General features: G+C 48.9%; 1 protein-coding gene across 2 annotated transcripts in view; it reads right to left on the reverse strand.

Annotated features, from left to right (window-relative positions):
- TTC39B (tetratricopeptide repeat domain 39B) overlaps positions 1-22257 on the reverse strand; it is a 104046-nt gene that overhangs the window by 80763 nt on the left and 1026 nt on the right. The gene's annotated exons all lie outside the window — the stretch shown is intronic.

Raw genomic sequence — 22257 nt, forward strand, 5'->3', positions numbered from 1 at the left:
TGGAGTGTGGCCTTGAAGAAGCAGTTCCCCTCTGTCTCCCGGGGTAACTGGGAGAGAAACATCTCAGTGGCACCTAGCAGCTGCAGCACCCTCTGAATGGCCAAAGCGCTGTTCCTTTAAGATAACGCAACCCAGCACACCTGGAGGGCGACCCGAGCCCAGTCAGGCCAAGGGACATTCGGTTCAGAACCCTGATCCGCTCACGCCCAGTCTGCGTCAACGATTGTGCTCCCATCCCTTGCGCCCACCGCTGCCTTCCTTTCAGTGGCTAGACAGCCAGGACATTTGATTCAGGAGTCTTTGCAAACGAACCGAAAAGCTGCCAGAATTAGAACAGCACAAAGCACACCGGAGGACCCTGTATCCAGATACACCGAGAGTTAGCTCTGGACCCATCTGCTTGATAGTCTATTCTTTCTCCACCTTCCCATAAACACACATACGTATGTATGTATGTATCTGCGAACATATATTTGTCTTCTGAATCGCTTGAAAGTTGCATATCCCATGGTTCGTTACTTCAAAATATTTCAGTGCGCTTTTCCTAAATTATTAGGTGACGTTACAGTTATCCAGCTCAGTACATGTAACAACTCGACAGGACTCTTCATCTTTCCATTCTGTCAACTGACGTGATCATGTCCTGCCTCGCCCTCTCCCCACCGTGGTACAGGAGTCTGTCCAGGGTCAGCTCCTGCAGTGAGCTTCCTTTCCCTGGGACATTTCCCCAGCCTCTCTTTGTCCTTTACAGCAGGGGCATGTTTGAGGAGCACGGTCCTCCATTCTCAGCGTGGCTCTGATGGTGCTGTGATTAGAATCAGGATAGAACGCTACCGAAGGAACACGCTGTCCTGGCGACCTAGGCGTGGGGGAATTAACTGGAAGCCTAGTGTTCATCGGCCCGCCCCACTGGAGATAACTTTTAGCACCTGGTGAAGGTGCTCTCTGTCTCCACTGCAGAGTTACTCTTTTTAACTTTGCAATAAATAACCAGGCTGTGGTAAGACCATCTCAGACCAGGTAAACAGCATGTTCCCGACCCAAGCACAAAACACATGGCCCTCAGTTGATTCCAACTCATAGTGACCTTTGAAAGACAGAGTAGAACTGCCCCTTTGGGCTTCTGAGGCTGTAAACCTTTCCAAGGTAGAATGCCTCACCTTTCTCCTGTGGAACTCTTCACAGGTTCTAACTGTCACGTGGTTGGCACCCTGACTTTGCACGCACGGTGCCAGCACAGCTCCTTTCTCCAGCCCAGATGCACCCCTCGTTCAGCGCCCATGATGGTACCTGCCTCCCTTGATCTTACCTGTCAATCACTGTCCACACCTCCAGGACCCCTCCATCCTGCTGGGCTTTGTACTGGACGCAATCTCCTCCTGCCTCGCCCCTCACACCCTTCTCTATCTAGGTATGAACTTACGGGATTCTGCTCTTTGCAATGGTCTATAACTCAGTCCTTAATTATGATGGTGCTCAAATGCTCCCCAAATTTGGCCCAGTCCTCCTTCAAATTCTCACCATCACCTGTTCTTATAGGTAAACCGACCAAGGAGTTGTATAGTGTTGAGACATGCCTAAACTTCAGCAGTAAGAGTCAATTAGTTTTTCTATTCCCCAAATGAAAACGGAGGGAGGTGAGTTTGCTAAACTCACTGGAGACAGGCTCTGTTAAAATGAGAAGATGTAAAAATAGGTGCATAAGCAAATGTGGCAAAGAAAGCTGATGGTGCCTGGCTATCAAAAGGTATAGCGTCTGGGGTCTTAAACGGCCATCTAGTTCAGAAGCAACAAAGCCCACATGGAGAAGCACACCAGCCTGTGCAATCACGAGGTGTCAAAGGGATCGGGTATCAGGCATCATCAGAACAAAAAAAAATCTTACCACAGTGAATGAGGGGGGGAATGCAGAGTAGAGACACAAAGCCCATTTGTCAGCCACGGGAGATCCCCTTGCAGAGGGGTCTAGGGGACGAGACGAACCAGTCAAGGTACGATGTAGCAACAATGAAACATACAACTTTCCTCCAGTTCCTAAATGCTTCCTCCCCCACCCCACTATCATGATTGGAATTCCACCTTGCAAGTCTGGCTAGACCAGAGGATGTACACTGGTACAGATAGGAACTGGAAACACAGGGAATCCAGGGCGGATGATCCCTTCAGGACCAGGGGTGTGAGTGGCGATACTGGGAGGGTACAGGGAGAGTGGGATGGAAAGAGGAAACCGATTACAAGGATCTACATGTGACCTCCTCCCTGGGGGACGGACAACAGAAAAGGGGGTGAAGGGAGACATCAGACAGGGAAAGATATGACAAAATAATAATTTATAAATTATCACGGGCTCATGAGGGAGGAGTAGCAGGGAGGGAAGGGAAAAAATGAGGACCTGATGCTAGGGGCTTAAGTGGAGAGCAAATGTTTTGAGAATGATGAGGGCAATAATTGTGTTTTACACAACTGATGTATGTATGGATTGTGATAAGAGTTGTATGAGCCTCTAATAAAACGGTTAAAAAAGAGAGAGAAGATGATGGGTCAGCCCGATTGCAGCTGGCTGACCTTCTGAGTTGGCTGTTGGCCCATCCACTCAGTGCTCTGGGGCCTGCAGGAGAGAAGAAAGGACCAGGAGCATTGGTGCAGACAGCTAAAGCCCAGTCTCACTCGTTTGTTTCACAGAGAATGTTAACTCACAGTTCAGGCAAACTAGTGCAGTCAATCTAAAAATAAAGAACTGCCGACATTAAGCTGAGAATCAGACATGAGGTCAATCAAGGCAGAAACTTGAGCCCCAATAAACCTTGCAGGGCTAGGAGCTGTGAACTGGCTCCATGAGAACAGGTTCCACCCAGTCAGGGGCACTGTGCCAGCTCCCAGCAGGAGGCAAAGGCCATTTTCCTGACCCCTTCTGACTTTGTCTGCTGTCCAAGAAAGATGAGGAAACTGGGGTAGCTTCAGCAGTGACCCACCCTCCAGTCTCCAGCTTCCTGTGGAGAAAAGGCAGTGGAAGAGAAGCTTCGGGAGAACCACATCCCCATCCCTGAATCACAGCCACTACACATAAAGAGGCAGCTGAGCACTAAGGTGGGCCGCGGAGCACAAGGGCATCCTCTGATGGCTGGTTCTGGAAGCGACGGCATCTGGAACCCTGGTTTCAGCCCTCCAGAGTGGTAAAGACGAGGCTTTCTGCTCCACATGGATTTATGGCCTCAGAAACCTGATGGGGGCAGTTCTTCTCTGTCCTGCAGGATGGATGGACATGGTCTTCTCTGTCCTGCATGGTCAGGATGGACTCCATGGCATGGCTTTGAGTTTGAGTTTCTGAACGTGGAACCACTCGGAGCCAGTCACGTGGAAGCAACTGATTCCCCTGAAATGCCCAGGGTGGGATCTGCTCCCTCGCAGGAAACCACTCAGACGCAGAGAAGAAACTGCCCAGGATAAGGCAGAGATGGCATGCAGGTCTCAGGAAGAGTGCTCGGAGGATGGGGCCCAAGGAAAGTCTCCCTTCTGATGCAGGCCATTAAGCGAAGTTGGGAGAGCAGAGAAGGAGTTAGCTGTCCAAGGGAGAGCCGGGTGCCGTGATCCCAGCCCCACTTGAGAGCCCCAGTGGGAAAGCGTATGGCTGTTCAAGGAATCTACGGGGCTGGTGGGTGAGGGCTGGAGCAAAGGAAAAGGGGGTGGGGCTGGAGGAGGAGAGCCAGAGCCTGGCGTTCATTCCAGGTGTTCTGAGAAGTCACTGGACGGTGTCAGCATGCACATCAACTGGAGGGTGGGGGTGCGATTGCTGAGGTCGGAGAGGGCGCAGGCAGCGCAGGCCAAACCAGACGGTGGGTGGTGGCGGTGGAAGCAGGGGACCTGACCAGCAAGAGACGCGGAGGACAGGAATGCCAGGGTAGAGGACGGAGATAGAAGCACACATGGAGAATTCAGGACAAAGTCTAGGAAGTGTTTCAGGGGGTGGGTAATGTTCTCATAAATCTTTCCCCGGCAAACCTGTGTTTGATCCCGACAGGGTTATGGAGAAGACAACAGCCTCCAAGTTGCCCTAACAGGGACGGAGGATCTGCAGTAGAGAGAGCAGAGGGAGAGAGCGAGACCCTGAGGTCAGCAGCACAGTAAGTAAGCCACTCCGCCACAGAGCTCCTTCCGGACGGCAGCAATCCCTTTGAGTCAACTGTTAAAGGTTTGGCAATGCAATTGCTTGTCCCTCCAACCAGGAGGCAGCAACTCAAGCTGCCTTGGGGAATGAAGTACAAAATCAGGAATAACTATACCCTGCATAAAGACTACATCTTAAGCTTCCTTGCCATGGGGCAGGGCAGGGGTAATTCACGTAGGTCTCAAGTCACTCTCCTGCGGGATGTCTCAGGGAAGGTCCAAGCACTGACCCAAATTCACTCTGGTCTCCAGCCTTGTGTTTTGATGCCTAACCCTTTTTGCTTGCAGCATTTAGTGATGAAGATCAAAGGGAAGATGCCTCCCTCCCTCTGGTATTGGAGGCCTCCTAACACCAACAAGAGCTAAAGCCACAACATTCCTGGATGAAAAGGCAAGGGGGATAATGCTGTTGGGTCTAGCTTTCAATGGAATCTCTAACACGGTAACAAAAGTACAAAGAGCAAAATAAATACATGGGACCTCATATACAAATTAGAAATTTTTTTCATCCAAAGACATTACCTGACTGGCTCAGTCAGGGTACAGTGTAGCAAAAATGAAACATACAACTTTCCTGTAGTTCTTAAATGCTTCCTCCCCTCACTATCAGATCCTATTTCTACCTTACAAATCCGGCTAGACCAGAGGATGTACACTGTTACAGATAGGAACTGGAAACACAGGGAATCCAGGGCGGATGATCCCTTCAGGACCAGTCCTGAGAGTGGCAATACCAAGAGGGTGGAGTGAGGGTGAGGTAGAAAAGGGGAACCAATTACAAAGATCTACATATAACTTCCTCTCTGGGGGATGAACAGAAAAGTGGGTGAAGGGAGACGTCAGACAGAGTAAGATATGACAAAATAATAATAATTTATAAATTATCAAGGGTTCATGGGGGTAGGAGGGGGTCAGGAGGGGTGGGAGTGGGGAGCTGATGCCAAGGGCTCAAGTGGAAAACAGGTGTTTGGGGAATGATGATGGCAACAACTGTGCAAATGTGCTTGATACAATGGATGGATGGATGGATTGTGATAAGCATTGTATGAACCCCCAATAAAATGATTTAATAAATAAATAAATAAAAAGATGACATTAAAAACAAACTGAAATTACTTTTAAAAAAAAGACATTACCAAAAGAATGGGGGGAAACTAGGAGAATATCTTTGGAAACCATATATCCAACAAGAATCTAGTACCCAAAATGTAAGCAAAACTTCAACCACTTAACAACAAAAAGTCAAAGAATCAAATGATAAAATGGGTGCAGGACTTGAATAGAGGACATTCAAATGGTCACCAAACATGAAATCAGGCTCATCACAGGAAACCATCAGAAGAATGCAAATCAAAGCCATAAGGAGACACCGTTTCATCCCCACCAGGGTGCCCACGGTTAAAAACAAAACAAAAGCAGAGAAGAACAAAGTTGGGGAGGATGTGAGGTTTCAGGACCCTTCCCAGTGTTGGTGGGAATGCAAAATAATACAGCCACAGTGCAACACAGTGGCAGTTCCTACAAAAACTGAAAATAGAAGTACCATATGGCCAACAATTCCATTCCTAGGTCTATCTACACTCAAAAGACTTGAAAGCAGGAGACTTGTACAGGACTTGTACAGGAAAGTTCATTCAGCACTCCCCACAATAGCCACAGGGCAGAAACCACCTACATGCCTACCAATCGATGAATGGATTAGCATCCGTACGATGAACCACCACTCACTCAGCCACGGGAGAAATGAAGCCTTGATTCATGCTACAGTATGGATGAAGCGCTAAGACATTATGCTGACTGAAATACACCAATCACAAAAGGACAAATGCTGTATGACTTCACATAAATATAAAAAGACAGGAAAAGGCAAACATTCAGAGATCAAAGATCAAAGGTTTATTCGTAGTTACCAGGGGAGAACTAACAGTGATGGGAACATCACACTGATTAAGGGTGGGATTTGCACAGGCAAGTATTGTAATTACTGTCAATAATTCACATGCCCATAAAAAGTTACATCAGCAACAGTTGTGTGATAGAAATATTGACAACAATGACCCCAAAAAAGCCCTTCAGGAAGCTGCTTACGTACAACCAAACACTGGGGGATCTGGTGTGTGGTTTGGAGGTCTGGGTCACGATTTCATGACGCATCCCAGGTAACTGTCCTAATAATGTGTCCGGTGCTTCTGTTCTACCTTCTAGTTCCCTGTGGAATGCCTGGGATGATAAAGCTTCCAGGAAACTATCAAGGCATCTGCACAATGAGGTAGCCTCTATTCAAGAAGACGAGGAGCCAGGATTCGGAGGATGGGAAACGTGTGGCTAACTGCCACCCCCAAACAACTGCCTACAATACGAACTCGATGGTACCCAGCTACCATTACTGCACATTCTCATCAAAGATGCCATAGAAGACTCCAGATCAAACAAGGGAAAACGTGGAAGTGAATTTCAAACTCTCCTGGATTCTCCACTTCCTGGCGCGATGGAGGGCGATGAACCGCTGAAACTATGGCCCTGAGGTCATCTTTAAGCTGTAAGCCAAAAATACTCTCTGAAGTCACTACCTTACAACTGACATTAGCTTAGCTAGTAAAGACATTAGCTTAGCTAGTAAAACAAAAAGTCTGCCTGGAGCGCTATGCTGATTTAAGAAGTACCTTTATGAGATCAAATTGACAACAGCAGAGGAAGGCTCAATGGCTGCAACAATGGGCTCCAACACGGCAGCATTTGGGAGGGAGGCGCAGGACTGGGCAGTGTTTCATTCCGGGGTGTACAGAGCTGCTGTGAGTCCAAATTCACTCAATGACACGTACAGCACCTCCTTTGCTGTGCCCCCATCTTGTATGATGGCTACGGGGGCCATAGTGTTATAGTGAGAGATTCTTCACCTTCCAAAGCGGAGAGCAGTGCCATTTTCAGACAATGCACCTCATGTCCAGCCACCACCACCTGTCAGTGGAGGCTCATGGGTTGCTATGATGTTGAATAGGTTCCCGTGACGCCTCTGGACTCAGACAGGATAGGAAGAAAGGCCTGGTGGTTTACTTTTGACCGTGGGAATGGAACAGGACCACGGGCAGCGTTTCATGCCATTGTGCATGGGTTGCTAACAGCACAGCTTAAGATGAATGCTCATCTTTCCTTCTCTCTGGGAATGGCATGGCAAGGCTCTCCTTGGCTGCATTCTGTGGTGGAGAAGGGCCAGCCTTGGTTGGAATGCCAGAGCACCTATAATCCTACTTTGCTGTTGGTGCCACAGATTCAAGGGGAATGAATCTTCTTCCTGTAGAGACCGTTACTGATTGCCTGAAGGGGTGGGGGGAAATCGGTATAAGAAAAAGTTCCTGTCCTGCGCTGCAGGCGGGCGCCTGGGCGATCTCTCCACTGGCCGCTCTGTAACAAGCAGGGCTTTCTATCAAAATAAGAAAGCAGGGAGGTGAGTCTAGTGTGCTTGTGCTGACAGACAGAAGATGGCGGACAGTGCAGAACGGAAGACTGGAAAATCGGGAGAATCTGGCTGCTAGCTGGAGATCCGGAGCAGATCGGAGACTCGGAAGCAGAGCCCTGCTCCTGACTGTGGATACCAAGCTGAGTCAGCTTCCGGGGACATGCTCAGCTGAAAACAGCGAGGTGACCAAGGGCGAATGCCTGCCCTCCTCGCATCCCCTTCCAAGCCCAAACATCAGAATTACAGTCCTGAGGGTACGGGGAGGGGGAGTTGATGACAGTATAAGCCCACTCAGGGGAGTGAACAACAGAATGGTATGTGAAAGGAGATAGCAGATGGAGTAAGATATGGCAAAAAACAAACAAACAAATAAATCAGGGCTGCTGGGGGGCTGGGAGAAAAAGGGGTGCAAGAAGAAAGTGTTTTTGAAACAGTGGCAGCCATGGTACAATACTGCCTGATGGGACTGAGCTGTGAAAAGTTATAACATATAACATCAGTAAGAAAGCCAGTAAAATTTTTTTAATAATGATCAAAAATTTAAAAATAATAAGCCCTCCAACACCTCCCCTCCTCCCCACACACACACACACTCACAAAAGTACTTCCTGAACGAGGCCTTCACTGATGAAAAGGAATTGGTCAGTAGAGCGGAGAGCACTTGCAAAGGCTGAGGGCTGAGAACGGACTGGCCTATTGGGAGACAGGGCATGGGACGGGAGCTTCAGCACTGCAGAGGCTGAGGCCACAGGTCCCTGAGACTCCCCCGGGGAATGTGCCTCTTCACAAGTCTCTCTCTCTGATCACCAGGTAATGCTCACACACACTAAAGTGTAAGGACTACTCAGCTAGATCCTGAGAGGTTTCTCAACTCTATGAAGGCGTTTGTGTTTTGTTTCTGAGACAATGAGGAACTGCGGGCAGATCTCAAGCAGGGTGAGAAGGGACTTGCATTTTAGAAAGAGCAGTGCAGCACAGGGCACTGCTTTGGGGCAGAACAAGGCCCAGGAGGGCAGCAGGCTGTGACTTTCAGTGGGTTGAACATTAACTCAGCCTAAAGTAATTGGGTCTTTGTCCTTGGTTCCAGAGAGCTAACTCTACCCCCTGGAACATCCTGGGTAACTGAGGTGCCTCTGCTCTCTATAAGCCTCCAGATCACATCTGAGACGTATGCTAATGGGGCGGCTCGGATGGGCACTGGCGAGGCCAGAAGAGGCACCTCAGGGAAGGTCGACTATTGAGATCGGAGCTTCTAGGAGTCTCCTGGTTGATGAAAGACTTCAGTGCATGGGGAAGGGAGCCTCGTTCCATCTGGGATGTATACGGAAGCTCTGTGTTGGGAGCCTGCTCGGAAAGCTCCCTATGGGGCTCTTCATGTGTATCCACCTCTTGCTAGAACAGAACTGTAATCCTAAAATAGTGCTTTTTTTTCTTTTTATCGGGGGCTCATACAGCTCTTATCACAAAGCATACATATAGCCATTGTGTCAAGCACATTTATTCCGTTGTTGGCAACAGTTTTCAAAACACTTTCTGTCTACTTGAGCCCTTGGTATCAGCTCCTCATAAGATAGTGCTTTTCATGACTTCTTTCCAGTGAATGACTGAAGCTGAGGGAGCAGTGAGCACCCTGAGGCTGGCGTCTGGAAGGTAGTGGGGATTCCTAAATCTGAAACCAGCTGGCTAGGAGTGAGCGTGCCCTAGAGACCCCCAAGCTGTGGCTGGTGCCTGAGGTCTTAGGTAGAGACGTGGCAGCCTGGGGACCGCGTCCTATGTGCAAACTCCACTTGAGTTCTTTCTGGCCATTAAGCAGCAATGTGGCAGTCTTATCCTTGGGGAAAGCGTGTCTGAAAGTAGATTCCAACTCCCAGGTGAGCCCAGAGGCAGGTGGTTTTGCTCTCAGGTTTGCAGGACAACCAAGGCACTTGCTTGGGCTTGCCTTTAATGATTTCCCTGACAGCCACATGCTATCTAAAAGCTGGGTCCTGGTGACTCTGACGCAGGGCCTCGTGGTCATGAGTCAGAACCCAACCACTGTGTAACCAGGTGCAGAACCAGGCCGAAGGCGTCTGTATTCTGCAATCATTCATGTATCCCAATCATGGTACTTTCCCATCATGATCTGGTGATTATTCTTCGTCCCTCAAGCCTACATGAGCATTTCCAGGGCTGTGAGTCAGCAGACTCCATTTCTGCCCCTGTACAATGTACCTAGTTAAGGTTTTCCTCCTTCCAACACGATTGTCTTTGTCTTGCCTCTGTCCTGTTCAAGGCTTAACACAATGGTCTGTCTAAAGCAGTGGTTCTCAACCTGTGGGTCGCAACCCCTTTCACAGGGGTCACCTAATACATCCTGTAGATTGGATATTTACATTACGATTCATAACAGTAGTAAAATTACAGTTATGAAGTAGCAACGAAAATAACTTTATGGTTGGGGACCACAACAGGAGGAACTGTATTACTACAGGGTCTCGGCATTAGGAAGGTTGAGAACCAGTGATCTAGAGTGTTTCGGGTTGAGGGTCTTCTCCTTAAACACCTTTTCCTTGTGACGTGTGGGTGGTGGCTAGGTCAGGTAGAAGTGCCACATGTGCAGCTGGTGTCAGGACAGAAGGGGCCTAGAGAACAGAATGATCCTCACAACCCCCACCCCCACCCCACCCCTGTCACCACCACTTGGCCACCTTTAGCATCCTCTACTAGGTAACTCAACACCAACCCATGTGTTTCACAGGTCCTGGTTTCCCATTCACATCCGGGTGCTAGGTGCAAACCGGGTGGGAGCATCAGGTCTGGAGATCAGCATCCTGGGAGGGATCCAGGCTACAACACAGCCCATTGACATGCTGGCGGAAAGTACTCTGCTGGGCACTGCCCCCTCCCTTGCTATCAAATACGAACACTTCAGTTGGACACAGAGTGGGAACAGATGGCCTTCTGAGCCGACGTTGACCACTCTCTTTTGTGCTTAGTGTTTTCCCTCCTCCTCCTCCTCTGAGAGGCAAAGGTGATGAGGGGGCTGTGAACATGGAGAGCTCTCCCAGCTGGAGTCAGGGGACTTAGCCTGAGAAAGTATTGCAATGAGCCTATAGAAAGTCTTCGTGAATGCCGGCTCCCTATTGGACTCCCAGGAGCCAAGTACTGACGCCTCCATCCTCACGCTGAAGAGCACCAGCCTTTGAGCCCCATCAGCTGCACCCTCTGTAGCCCTTGAGTCCTGACTGGAACCTCTGGAAAGAAGTTCTATGAGCACCACTGCACAGGTGAGGAGAGGGAAAGGTAGGAGGATGACGCACCCTCTCCGGGGCCACACAGCTTGTCCATGGAGGAGCCAACACTCAAACTCACCTCTGTCAGGCTCTAGACCTCACATACCACATCACGTCCTGCACCAAATAGACTCATAGGCTTCCTGGTGGAGTGCCACCTCTACCTGAGTGTTCGAGGGGGGGGACAGGGGGACCAGGGATTGAGTGTGTGGCTGCTAGTCACAGAAAAGGGCAGCAGCTTGCACTCACAAGCCGCTCCATGGGAGAAAGCCAGGGCGGGCTGCTCCAATGCCAACGGCCAGCCGCCACGGAAGCACGCAGGCTCAGCTCTACTCCCCTGCAGGGCTGCTATGAGTTAGTCGCCTCACCTTGGCAGTGAGTTGGGCTGTGGGATAGCTGCTTCCCCACTCTGTCCATCTGGAGTCAGAGGAGTTAAATAGTGTGCCCCAGGTCCCGGCACAGGGGGAGCCTGAGTTCGAGACCAGCTGACTGCTCCTTCGGAAGCCTGGTACTGCTACGAGGGGCGGGGTAGCTGCTCAGGACCCAGAAGCACTTGACTGGAGGCTCCGATGTGAACGGAGCCCTTCTAGGGGAGGGTTCAAGGCCAACCACCACTTTGGCTCAGGCCTGTCCCGCTGTCCTCCTGGGTGGTGCCGGCCCACGTGGCCTGAGAATCCACATGAGCACCTGAGGTTTGTTGCCTCTGGTGCTGAGAGCCAAGGCTGTGATGCATGGTCTGAGCCAGACCAGGGGCCCCAGGGGCCATGGGACATGGTGCTTGAAAGAGCGCCAGCCTCTCGGCCACGGAGCTCTAGCATGCGCAAGAGCCCATGTGATGAAACACCCAGCGCCTATGGAATTTACTCCTCCGTGCCTGACCTCAACTGGCTCCCCAGAGGTTGCTATCATCACTTTAAACCCAGACTGCGAAAACGGGATTTGCAAGGGGGAAAGTGAAACCAGAGAAACTGGATCATCATGGCTTCTCTTGTTGACAACAAGTGGAGGGAGAAGAAAAGCACTCCTCAGACAGAGAGGAGGGGCCACCTACGTCTCCCTACGGCCGAGAAACGATGAAAAAGTCAGCCCGATCTCCTTGGTGAAGCGGGTCTTCAGAGTCTTGCTGGAACCTGGACCTTCAGCTCGCCAGCAGCCTGCTCCCAAGGGCTGCCGCCCAAACGCTCTCCCGGGCACGCGGGGAAGGAGTCCCACCAGTGCTGCGGCTGAAATTCCACCCAGGCATTCAGATCCAATGTCACCCTGCAGCTCACTGAAGGAGCAACTGTGTCTACTCCTTCATGTTGCCCACGAGGGCCGGTCACGTGATGGGGCTTGCTCCATGCCACTCAGTGAGGCGGTGATCTAGAAACCAGGTCTTGTGCCAACATGGTTTGTGTTCCTAGAGCCCCCAGGCATCTCACACTCTCTGGGGCTCATCTTCTCAACAGTCAGCTGTCTGTCTGTGCACACATGCCTGACGGACTGCCCCAGGAGGGTTATAACCATGTTGTCCCTGCTTTATCGCCCCACCCGACTTAGCGCCCCCTGCACACAGTAGGCCTTCAGCTCATTCAGCCAACAAAGCACCAGACCACCGCCCACCTACCTACCTGTCTTCCCACAAGGAGCCCTGGTTACCACCGAAGTGCCAGACCTCACCCCGCCTACCCCCTTCCCCGCACACTGTGGGCTCCAGGACTTGACATGCCAGACTCAGGACAGCCCTTCTTTCTGCTCCCGTCTCATTCCCACCACTCCAGAGCACCTACAAGCTCTGCCTCCCCTCCGCTCCTGCGTCTGTGGGCCCCTCCCGGGGACACACCCTGAGGGCTCCCCTCATGCCCAAGTCCCTTGGCATGGTTAACATGACTCGGCCTGCACGACTCAGAAAAATGGCCCTGTACACCCCATGACCCTCAAGGAGGCACCCTGGGCATCTCTCCTCCACGGTCTCCACGCAGCTTAGGGCGCCCATTGGTTTCCGCACCTGTCCCTGTCCCCCACTGGACCACAACCCAGGGCAGGAGCTGGGTTTGCTCTCAAATACCCAGCACGTTGATTCAGCTGTAGCTGAAACACCACGTTAGCTGCCATCTTGACAGAAGCCGATCAACAGTCCTGTCTTCTGTAGTGCAGCTGGGTGGGTTCGAAGCACCAACCTTTAGGTTCATGATGGTACAAACCGCTGCAGCCATCCAGGGCCCTTGCAAACACACTACATGAAACCGAACGGGCCCAGCAAATATGACGCATCCTCCACTGCAGCATCTGACAACATTCAGGCCCTACATAAATGTCGGCTAAGGAGGGTGCTGAAAGACAGTGGAACTTTCCCACCAACTTTTGAAGCCCCCTTGGTACGGTCAGCAGAGGCAGGGGCATACGGCCACAGGCCACAGCAAAAAGCTCGCAGCTGGGGTCTTCAAATACAGAGCTCCAGATGTATCGTGGCCTTGGGACCTGCCTGGCACTGGCCACTTCCGGAGACTTCCTGAGAGGCGTGTTGACCTCACTGACAAGGCCAGGACCCACCGGGCACAGCAGATCTGCACGTGGATCCATGCCTGAGGTAAAGGAGGCTATTCCATACAGAGCTGGTGACAAAGGGAGGTCGGCACTGGAGAGCTTGCCCCAGAGTCTCACAAGCACCAGGAGACACTACATGCAAGACTGAGGGACAAGGGGTTGTCAACACGTGGCCAGAAGGAAGCCAAGAGCCGCACCGAATTCCCAGTGTCAGACCCACCCAGTGTCAGACAAACCCAGAAAAGGAGGCGAACAGCTAAAGCAGGGAGCACTGATAACTGCCCAGAGCAGCCAAGTGGTACCTGGACTGGGGGTGGGGAGGGGAAATAGGAAAAAGGAGGGGAAAGTTTCATGGAGGAAGCAGAATTCCAAGAACTGATGGGATTCAAAGGAGCTCAGAGATTGACTGTTTCTGGGAAAACGGCCTGTATGGGAGTCTGAGCTGGCATGGAGGCTGATGGTAAGTCGACACTGTGTCTGCCTCCTCCCACTACATTACCAAGTCACTGACACGGACCTTAGCCTCACCCAACTAGCTAAAGAAATGACTAAGCCAGCTGGGCAAACAAAGGAGCACTCATCAACGAGGGGCCAATAAGTAGTCACTAAGCCACCCAAGTTGGTTTTTCCTTCTGGCCTTCGATGCCCTCCACACGCCCCTGGACAGGTAGGGCTGAACCCCCTTCCTCTCCTCCTACCACCGCTAGGGTCCAACACTGAGCGGAACCCAGCAATGGCTATGCAGCAGCTCCCCCCCCCCCGCCTCCCCACCCTACAGACCCTCACTCTGGGGAACAGGTCCTCGGGCCTGTCCTCCGGAGCCTCCACTCCACCCTCTTCTCCCCACACCCACCACCTCTGCCCGACTTCCATCCTCCTCACATCCACAAAGGCAGCCTCTTGCCTGCCAGCTGCCACCTCCACAATCCAGCTGCAGCAACTTCAGCAGGCTTATTTTACTAACCCAGATGAGCAAATCTTGCCACGCTGACCTAGTTGGAAAATTTCTAGATTCCCTTTGTTTCCCTTTTTTTTCCCTTCTTTTCAATGGCGCCACAGCCACAACTCGTTAGCATGTCCTTCCAGACCCTTGCACCATCTGAGCGAAACCCGCCTCTGCAATTCTCAGCCCTCAACCCTCTCATCTCCTGGGCTGCGTCCTAGGCCGAATGCAGGGCATGCTCTCCTTCATGTCAAGCCCTGCTCCCGTGTGACCTGTGCTTAATCTCGCTTGGGCTGCCCAGCACGATCCGGCTGCTTGCCCCTTCTGAGGACTCAGTCCACATACCAGCTCCCAGTTAGTCTTTGTATCCTCTCAACTAGAGTGGCCAGCCGTGCCTGTAAACACTGCGGTCCCAGTGTACTTGCTAAAAGCACCCATTGACTCTCATGGGACACAGCCGTGGACCAGGTGTCCATCTCAGCAGCTAGTGATGCAGGAACAGAACCACCTCCGCGGGTGGCTTGAACAAACCGAAATGTCTGTTGATGCCAGACGTGGGAATTCAGTGTGCTCGCTCTAGGCTAGGCTTTCTCTCCCGGCCAGCTCTGTCTCTTCTGAGCTATAGCTCCTGGGCCACCTCCTTGTGGTTTGGCGTCTCTCCTCCCCCATCTTAACTGTGCTCATTTCACCTCGTGCCTCATGAGCATTAGCAAAGACAGACCCTCCCCAAATGGCACGGTAACTACAAGCATAAAGGAAGGGTTTCCAACACACAATTCAGTCCATACCTAAAGTCGGACCCAAGGACAGTTCGCTCATTGTATACTGTGTCTCCTGCTAGCCATTCCACAAGGGCAATAGCTCTGTCTTGCTGGAGTGTGTATCTCCAGCATCTAGACATGGGTCAGCACCTGCTGTCCTCAGTAAACACCCGTGCGCTGAAAGAATGAATCTGATTCCAAAATATGTGGCAAGCAATTTTATCTAAACTTCCAGAAGAGGCATTTTCTAAAGCAGAACTGGCTCGGACTCCAGGGCCAAAAAGCAAGCCTTGGAAACGTCTTTCTTTCCTTAACCGAGTGCTCTTCAAATTTTCCATCTGATGTGATTTTATTTATTTTGTGGTTGCAATGAGAATACCCACATCAATTCAATAGTTTCTCCATCCACCGTTTAGTGTCTCTGTCTATATTTCTTGATAACAATTCTCACCCTCCTTTTCTGAGTTGTTTTTCCCCCCCATTTACCTCGTTACTCCCCAAAGTGCCTATCTAATCCTTGAAGTTGCTGTTGTCAGTTTGAAAGGATGCTTGGTGGCATATTGAGTTAGGAATTAGGTTGCTAACCACAAGGTCAGCAGTTCAAACCCACCAGGCATTCTGAGAAAGATGAAGCTTTCTGCTCCTATAAAGATTTACAACCTCTGAGATCCACAGGTGGGCAGTTCTACTCTGCCCTATAGGTTGTCATGTGTCAGAATCAAGACAATGGCAGTGACTTTGGCGTGGATTTCAGGTGAGTACCATAGTGATGTTACAAGGCAGCCATTCTTCACTGGCTTAGCTAAACTACTGCTTGGGTTTAAGACTTCAGAGGCATCCTTAGATTAAGGCTGAAATATGATCTCAGAGCAATCATTTCAGTTTCCATGGCCCAAGGAAGTCCGGAGTCCATCTAAATGGAATTTTTCTGTGCAAACTTTGATCACAGTGTCCAGTAATGGTAGCTGGACACTCACCAGTCCTCCTAGGTGCACAGCAAGGGAGGCAGCTGCTCATGGAGGAAACCAGCCCCACAGCTCATTCATTTCCTCTTCCTACTCCGCGTCTCCTTCCTCCACTGGGGTTCCCTACAAATGGAGAGCAGTCCTGCTTTGGATGACTGCTTGCAGCTTTTAAGACCCCAGGCTCTGCACCCTGAGCTAGGAGGCAGAACAGAGGCACTAAACATATTATGAGGCCAATTAACTAGGGTGTCCCATGAAACTTAGGGTGCCCCTAAGTCCCCAATCCAAGAGACGAAATCCCATGAGGTGTTTGATTGTACATGAGTAAGCTCTGCAGCTACTTTTTTTTAAGTCGTTGTAAATATAGTTCTCAAGTAACATTTTTTAAAATAATTTTATTAGGGGCTCATACAACTCTTGTCACAATCCATACATACATCGATTGTATAAAGCACATTTGTACATTGTAACCCTCATCATTCTCAAAACATATGTTCTCCACATAAGCCCCTGGCATCAGCTCCTCGTTTTTCCCCTCCCTCCTCACTCCCCCTTCCTTCATGAACCCTTGATAATTTATAAACTTTTATTTTGTCATATCTTACACTGTCCGACGTCTCCCTTCAACCACTTTTCTATTGTCCGTCCCCCAGGGAGATTATATATAGATCCTTGTAATTGGTTCCCCCTCTCTACCCCACCCTCCCGGTATAGCCGCTCTCACCACTGGTCCTGAAGGGATCATCCACCCTGGATTCCCTGTGTTTCCAGTTCCTATCTGTACCAGTGTACATCCTCTGGTCTAGCCATATTTGTAAGGCAGAATTGGGATCATGATAGTGGGGGTAGGGGAGGAGGAAGCATTTAGGAACTAGAGGAAAGTTATGTGTTTCATCATTGCTACACTGCACCCTGACTGGCTCGTCTCCTCCCCGTGACCCTTCTGTAAGGGGATGTCCAGTGGCCAACAGATGGGCTTTGGGTCCCCCCTCCTCACTCCCCCTCATTCACAATTATATGATTTTTTTGTTCTTTGATAACTGATACCTCATCCCTTCGACACCTTGTGGTCACACAGTCTGTTGTGCATCTTCCATGTGGGCTTTGTTGCTTCTGAGCTAGATGGCCACTTGTTTACCTTCAAGCCTTGAAGACCCCAGATGCTATATCTTTTGATAGCCGGGCACCATCAGCTTTCTTCGCCACATTTGCTTATGCACCCACTTGTCTTCAGCGATCATATCGGGGAGGTGAGCACACAATGATATGATTTTTTGTTCTTTGATGCCTGAAAACTGATCCCTTCGGCACACAGGCTGGTGTGCTTCTTCCATGTGGGCTTTGTTGCTTCTGAGCTACATGGCCGCTTGTTTACCATTCTCAAGTAACTTTTGCCAGTTCTGCTTTTCACAGGTGCCCAACCTATTGATGGCAAGCACTACTATGAGGGCAGGTAAAAAACTATTACTTTTAGGCTTCCGGTGCATTTTATTCCAAACCAAATGTGCACAAATATCTCTCAGATCAACTGGTGGCTGTGGGCATCTCTCAGTAATCCACTTGTCTGGGCGTCTTCCAAAAATGATCCAATCAAAACAGTGGCTTCAGAGGGGATCTGCTGGGCCAGTTAAACTCAAGACAGGTCATCTTTTATTGTAAACGTTTATTGGGATTCTGAAGGTATCATCTTGATAGAATTTCTTGACGGACACAGGACAGTCATGGGAGATGAGGAAGAATTTTTAATATTGATTACATTGATATAAAGGCGAAGAAAGTTGCACTGATGGGCATTTTTTCCATTACAGCCATGTATCTGATCATTCTTTGAAGGTAGCAAGAGTTGTCCTGTGAGGATCTCATGGTTACTTTTCCCAAAAAACTCAAAAGACATTTAAAAAGAACACGATTGGAGTCTCTCGACAATGCTCACACTGCCACTCTGATGTGGTATAAATGAAAGAGCACATAATTTTGGGGGGAAGGGTTAGAGAGGTGAAGAGACCGCCTTCAGAAGTGCATAGGCCTAGATGCAAGATGTGCCAAGAAACAATAGCTTCACATTTTAATTTTTGTTCAGTAAAGGTTTCTATGGATCTTGGAACCATACTCTTTGACCACCCCACATAGTCTAGTTATTAGATTCCTGTCAGGTATGTAGCATCCGGAGATACTCTCCCACCCAGACAGTAGCTATCTTTTAGCTTTCTCTGGCCGTCTTTTAGTGAAAAACGTTTTTCAATTTTTATGAGCTCCTGTTTACTTAGTCTTTTGCTGTTTATGTTTTTCTATTTTTTATTGTATTAGATAAGTCATTGTTGAAAGCTAGTCTGCCAGCATTGCCCCTGCTTTTTCTTTTAAGAATTCTATGGTTTGGGTTTACACATTTAGATCCTCTACCCATTTTTAATTTGTTTTTCTGTATGGTGTGACGCCTGGATCACATCTCATGTGTCTGTCCGTGGAAATTCAATTTTCCCAGAGACTTCTACACCCGTTGAATGAACTTAGCACCCTTTTTAAAACTCAGCTGACCAGAGATGTGGAGGTTTATCTCGGGGCTCTCCATGCTATTCCATGGGTCTGTTGTATATCTCTAGTCATACTCATACCAGGTTGTTTTGAATCCTACTGCTGTATAGATTGTTTCTCTCTTTCAATGCTGCTTAAGCTACGTGCGGGACCTCTTACCATTCCATATAGAGTTTGCAATTGTTTTTTAGTTATTTCTATAAAACGACTGTTGGAATTTTCATTGAGATCACATTGCATCTAGAGATCACTTTGAGTAGTATGGACATCTTAACAAGAGTAAGTCCTCAACTTTTCTATCATTCTCCACACCCCCTACCTGCCACCAGGAGACTTTTTTGGAGTCCCATGGCGGTACAAATAGTTAACAAGCTTGGATGCCAGCCAAAGGTTGGGAGTTCGAGTCCATCAAGAGGGACCTCAGAAGAACGGCCTGAAAACCAAAGGAGCACGGTTCTAATTGGACCCACCCACACGCAATCGCCAGGAATTAGAACCGATGCCTCGCCATCAGGCTTAATCAAGCTTTCCTTTAAAATATTCAAAGCTGTTATTTCTTCATCAAAAGTTAAGAAATGGGGCAAAAAGTCTTTCCTTAAGTTATAAGTAGCGAAAATAACTTTTGTTTTATATGAAAAGTTACTTTTAATTAACCTAGATGCTAGCCATTCACTAATACTGTTAGTATCTTCTCTTTCCATCATTAGACATAATTACTGGTGGGTTAAATAAATTTAGTAGGAAAAAGGAATCTAATACAAACTATTCATATTACAAAGTCCAAACTGCACACAAAAGCCCTGAGGCTCAAGCAAAAGCAATGCTCACAAGACAGCCAATGGCAGGCAGCCCATGAGGATGGGGAGATTGCCAAACAAGATATGACTTTAAGGTCAAGTGGTATCATGAAAATCTCCTCCAATTTCAAATTCTCATGGAATCCAGAATTTGTGGAGCCATGGAGGCTGGATAGACGCCAAATGCATTGCTCTGAGATAATCTTTAAATCTTCAATCATATAATCACTGGATGTCTTCTTAAAAGCAAACAAGAGTTTGGCTTAACTAGTAAAGAATGTCTCTCTTGAACATATGCTCTTTTGAGACCCATCTAGATAGGACCAAAGGGCCCACAGCAACTCAAAGGATGATCCAGGAAACATCAGGGTTGGGGGTTAATGTTGGCGGGAGGACCAGCTCAGAAAAGAGGGCTTTGGAGGGTGGCACAAGGTGAAGAACATCGTCAGTGTCACTGAATTGTACGTGCAGAACCTGTCAGATTGGTGTATGTGTGAGCTGGTGTGTACACAATTCTCTCAACAAAAAATAAACATAAACTAAATTTTTAAAAGAAAGAAAAAGTCCTCCAATCACAGACATCTATTAACCATGGTTTGTAGAACTAACCTTATAACCACACACTGTGTGCCTTCTGTGAACAATGTCAAGGTTCATGTAATGCCCAAGAAAACCCTACGTGGAAGTTAGATGCTAAGAAAAGAGACTCATGATTTCATTTTGGAAGGTCGCAGACCACTATAAATCTCAGATTATTTTCTCCCTCCCCCAAAGAACTATTAAAAAGTGTAAACCCTAACCACTGGGCTTTCACGTATGCCTACCACACACCTGAGAAGAAAAAGAAAAGGTTTACCTGTGGCAAAATCCCACCCCATCACTGCTTTGGGAGCTCCCTTACTAACTGGGCCTCTTTGAAAGAAAGGGGATTCCCCTATTCTCAGCCCTTCTCCCTCCCGGGACAGCCTTCCTTTAAACAAGCAGAGGCGTTTGGAGCTGGAAGAACAGACACATAAGCCCCAACGCCTTTTTCAGATGAGGAAACTGAAAGATGCCTCAGAGGCTGAGAGACTTGCTCAATCACAGTCACAGTCTCAGAAGAGGATCTTGTCTGTCTAGTTCACTGTGGTGTCCCCAGGCTAGGCCAGGGCTTAGGTTATGAAACCAGCCAGACATTTGCACACATGAATGAATGAATGAATGAACAAACAGCTATGGGGCACGCCAGTGACAGAGCTGAAAGCCTGTTCATTTAGTCCCAACCTCCTGCTTTTCCATACCACCACTTGGACCTCTTCCGTCCTCCCCAACAATATCAAACAGTGGCCACAAACACTACCAGACACTCAAGTGTCTGAAATGCTTCCCACTGGAAATAAGCCATTCTTCCTTCACACCCTGGGTAAAAATGGAGAGCAGCGCCTTGTGTAATCCTGGGTGGGGCCCTTCAGGCCATGTCAGGGAAGTGAGACGCATACATCATGGATATCCAGTCCCCCTTGCACGACTTCCCACTTGCTTATCTGCCTTGAGTGCCTTTCTGGCGTTCTCCGGTGTCATACCTTCTCGTCCAGATGAAGAAGCTTAGCAAGTCAAAACTACGTCTTCCTAACACACTTCCTGGATTGGAGCGCCAGTAGGGTTATTTCCATGAGAGTCCAAACTAAATTGGATATGAACCAAATATTCCTTTTTTGCTTTGTTCGCTAATGACTAGTCTGGTTCCTAAACGGTCCTGGGAACCTAATACTTACTGAATAAATAAAGACAAGATATGGCAAATGCTATAGAACCCTGGTGACATAGTGGTTACTCCTTGGGCTACAGTCACATGGTGGACAGTTCAAAACCACCAGCAGCTCCTCGGGAGAAAGACTGGGTTTTCTACTCCCATAAACAGTCTCAGAAACCCACAGAGCATCACCATGAGTCAGCATTGACTCGTTGGCAGTAAATTTGGTTTTCAGGAAGCATATAAAATTATGACAAGCAAACTAGTTCAAAATTGGATCCACTTACTATGTACTCAGTTTTGTTCCCTCATTTATAATAGGATCAGTCACACCACATGGTTCTATTTAGGGAAATTCCTCGTGTGACGAGAAGACTAAACCACCATTCTGAGACCCTACTGTAGCTAGCCTTGAATACAAAGTACATGGATATTAAATTTTTCACAGCCAAGTGCTTAACACTTGTTGCCAACTACCAGATTCAGATTTACAGTGATCTCACGTGTTAAGAGTCAAACAGTTTCACAGGGTTTTCTAGGCTGTAATCTTTACAAAAACCAGCTTGTTAGGCCTTTCGTCCATCACACCGCTGGGTTTTATGCCACCCAGGGACCTTTAATATAGTGACCCATTGCCTTCGCGTGGATTGTGAGTCAAAGCAACCCTATAGGAAAGAGCAGAACTGCTCCATCTTGAGGGGAGGAGCGACCACATCGTTTTCCCTCAGAGCAGTGGGTGGGTTTGAACTACCAACCTTGAGGTCAGCCGCCCAATGCTTAACCCGGTTTTAATAAACAGCAAGGAACCCTGGTGGTGCGCCGCGGGGATCCCACATAGGGCCCCTGTGAGTTCGAATAGACTCGATAGTCGTGGGGTTGGTGGAGTTGAAGGAGCCATGAATGCTTTGGAAGAAGGGAGTAACGATATTACTACCTTGATGGCATTGGAGAACTAGATCAAGCGCGATGAAGGGCTGGCTCCTGGTCATAACCAAAAAGCGAGCCTAAGGCCATAAAGACAGGTTGTCACCGAAGAAAACAGGGGCGACTCTACCATGTCATCATTTCCCTCTATGGGTAGTTTAAAATTGTCGATCAGAAACAGAAA

Source organism: Tenrec ecaudatus, chromosome 10, assembly GCF_050624435.1.
Source record: "Tenrec ecaudatus isolate mTenEca1 chromosome 10, mTenEca1.hap1, whole genome shotgun sequence".
NCBI classification, from domain to species: domain Eukaryota; kingdom Metazoa; phylum Chordata; class Mammalia; order Afrosoricida; family Tenrecidae; genus Tenrec; species Tenrec ecaudatus.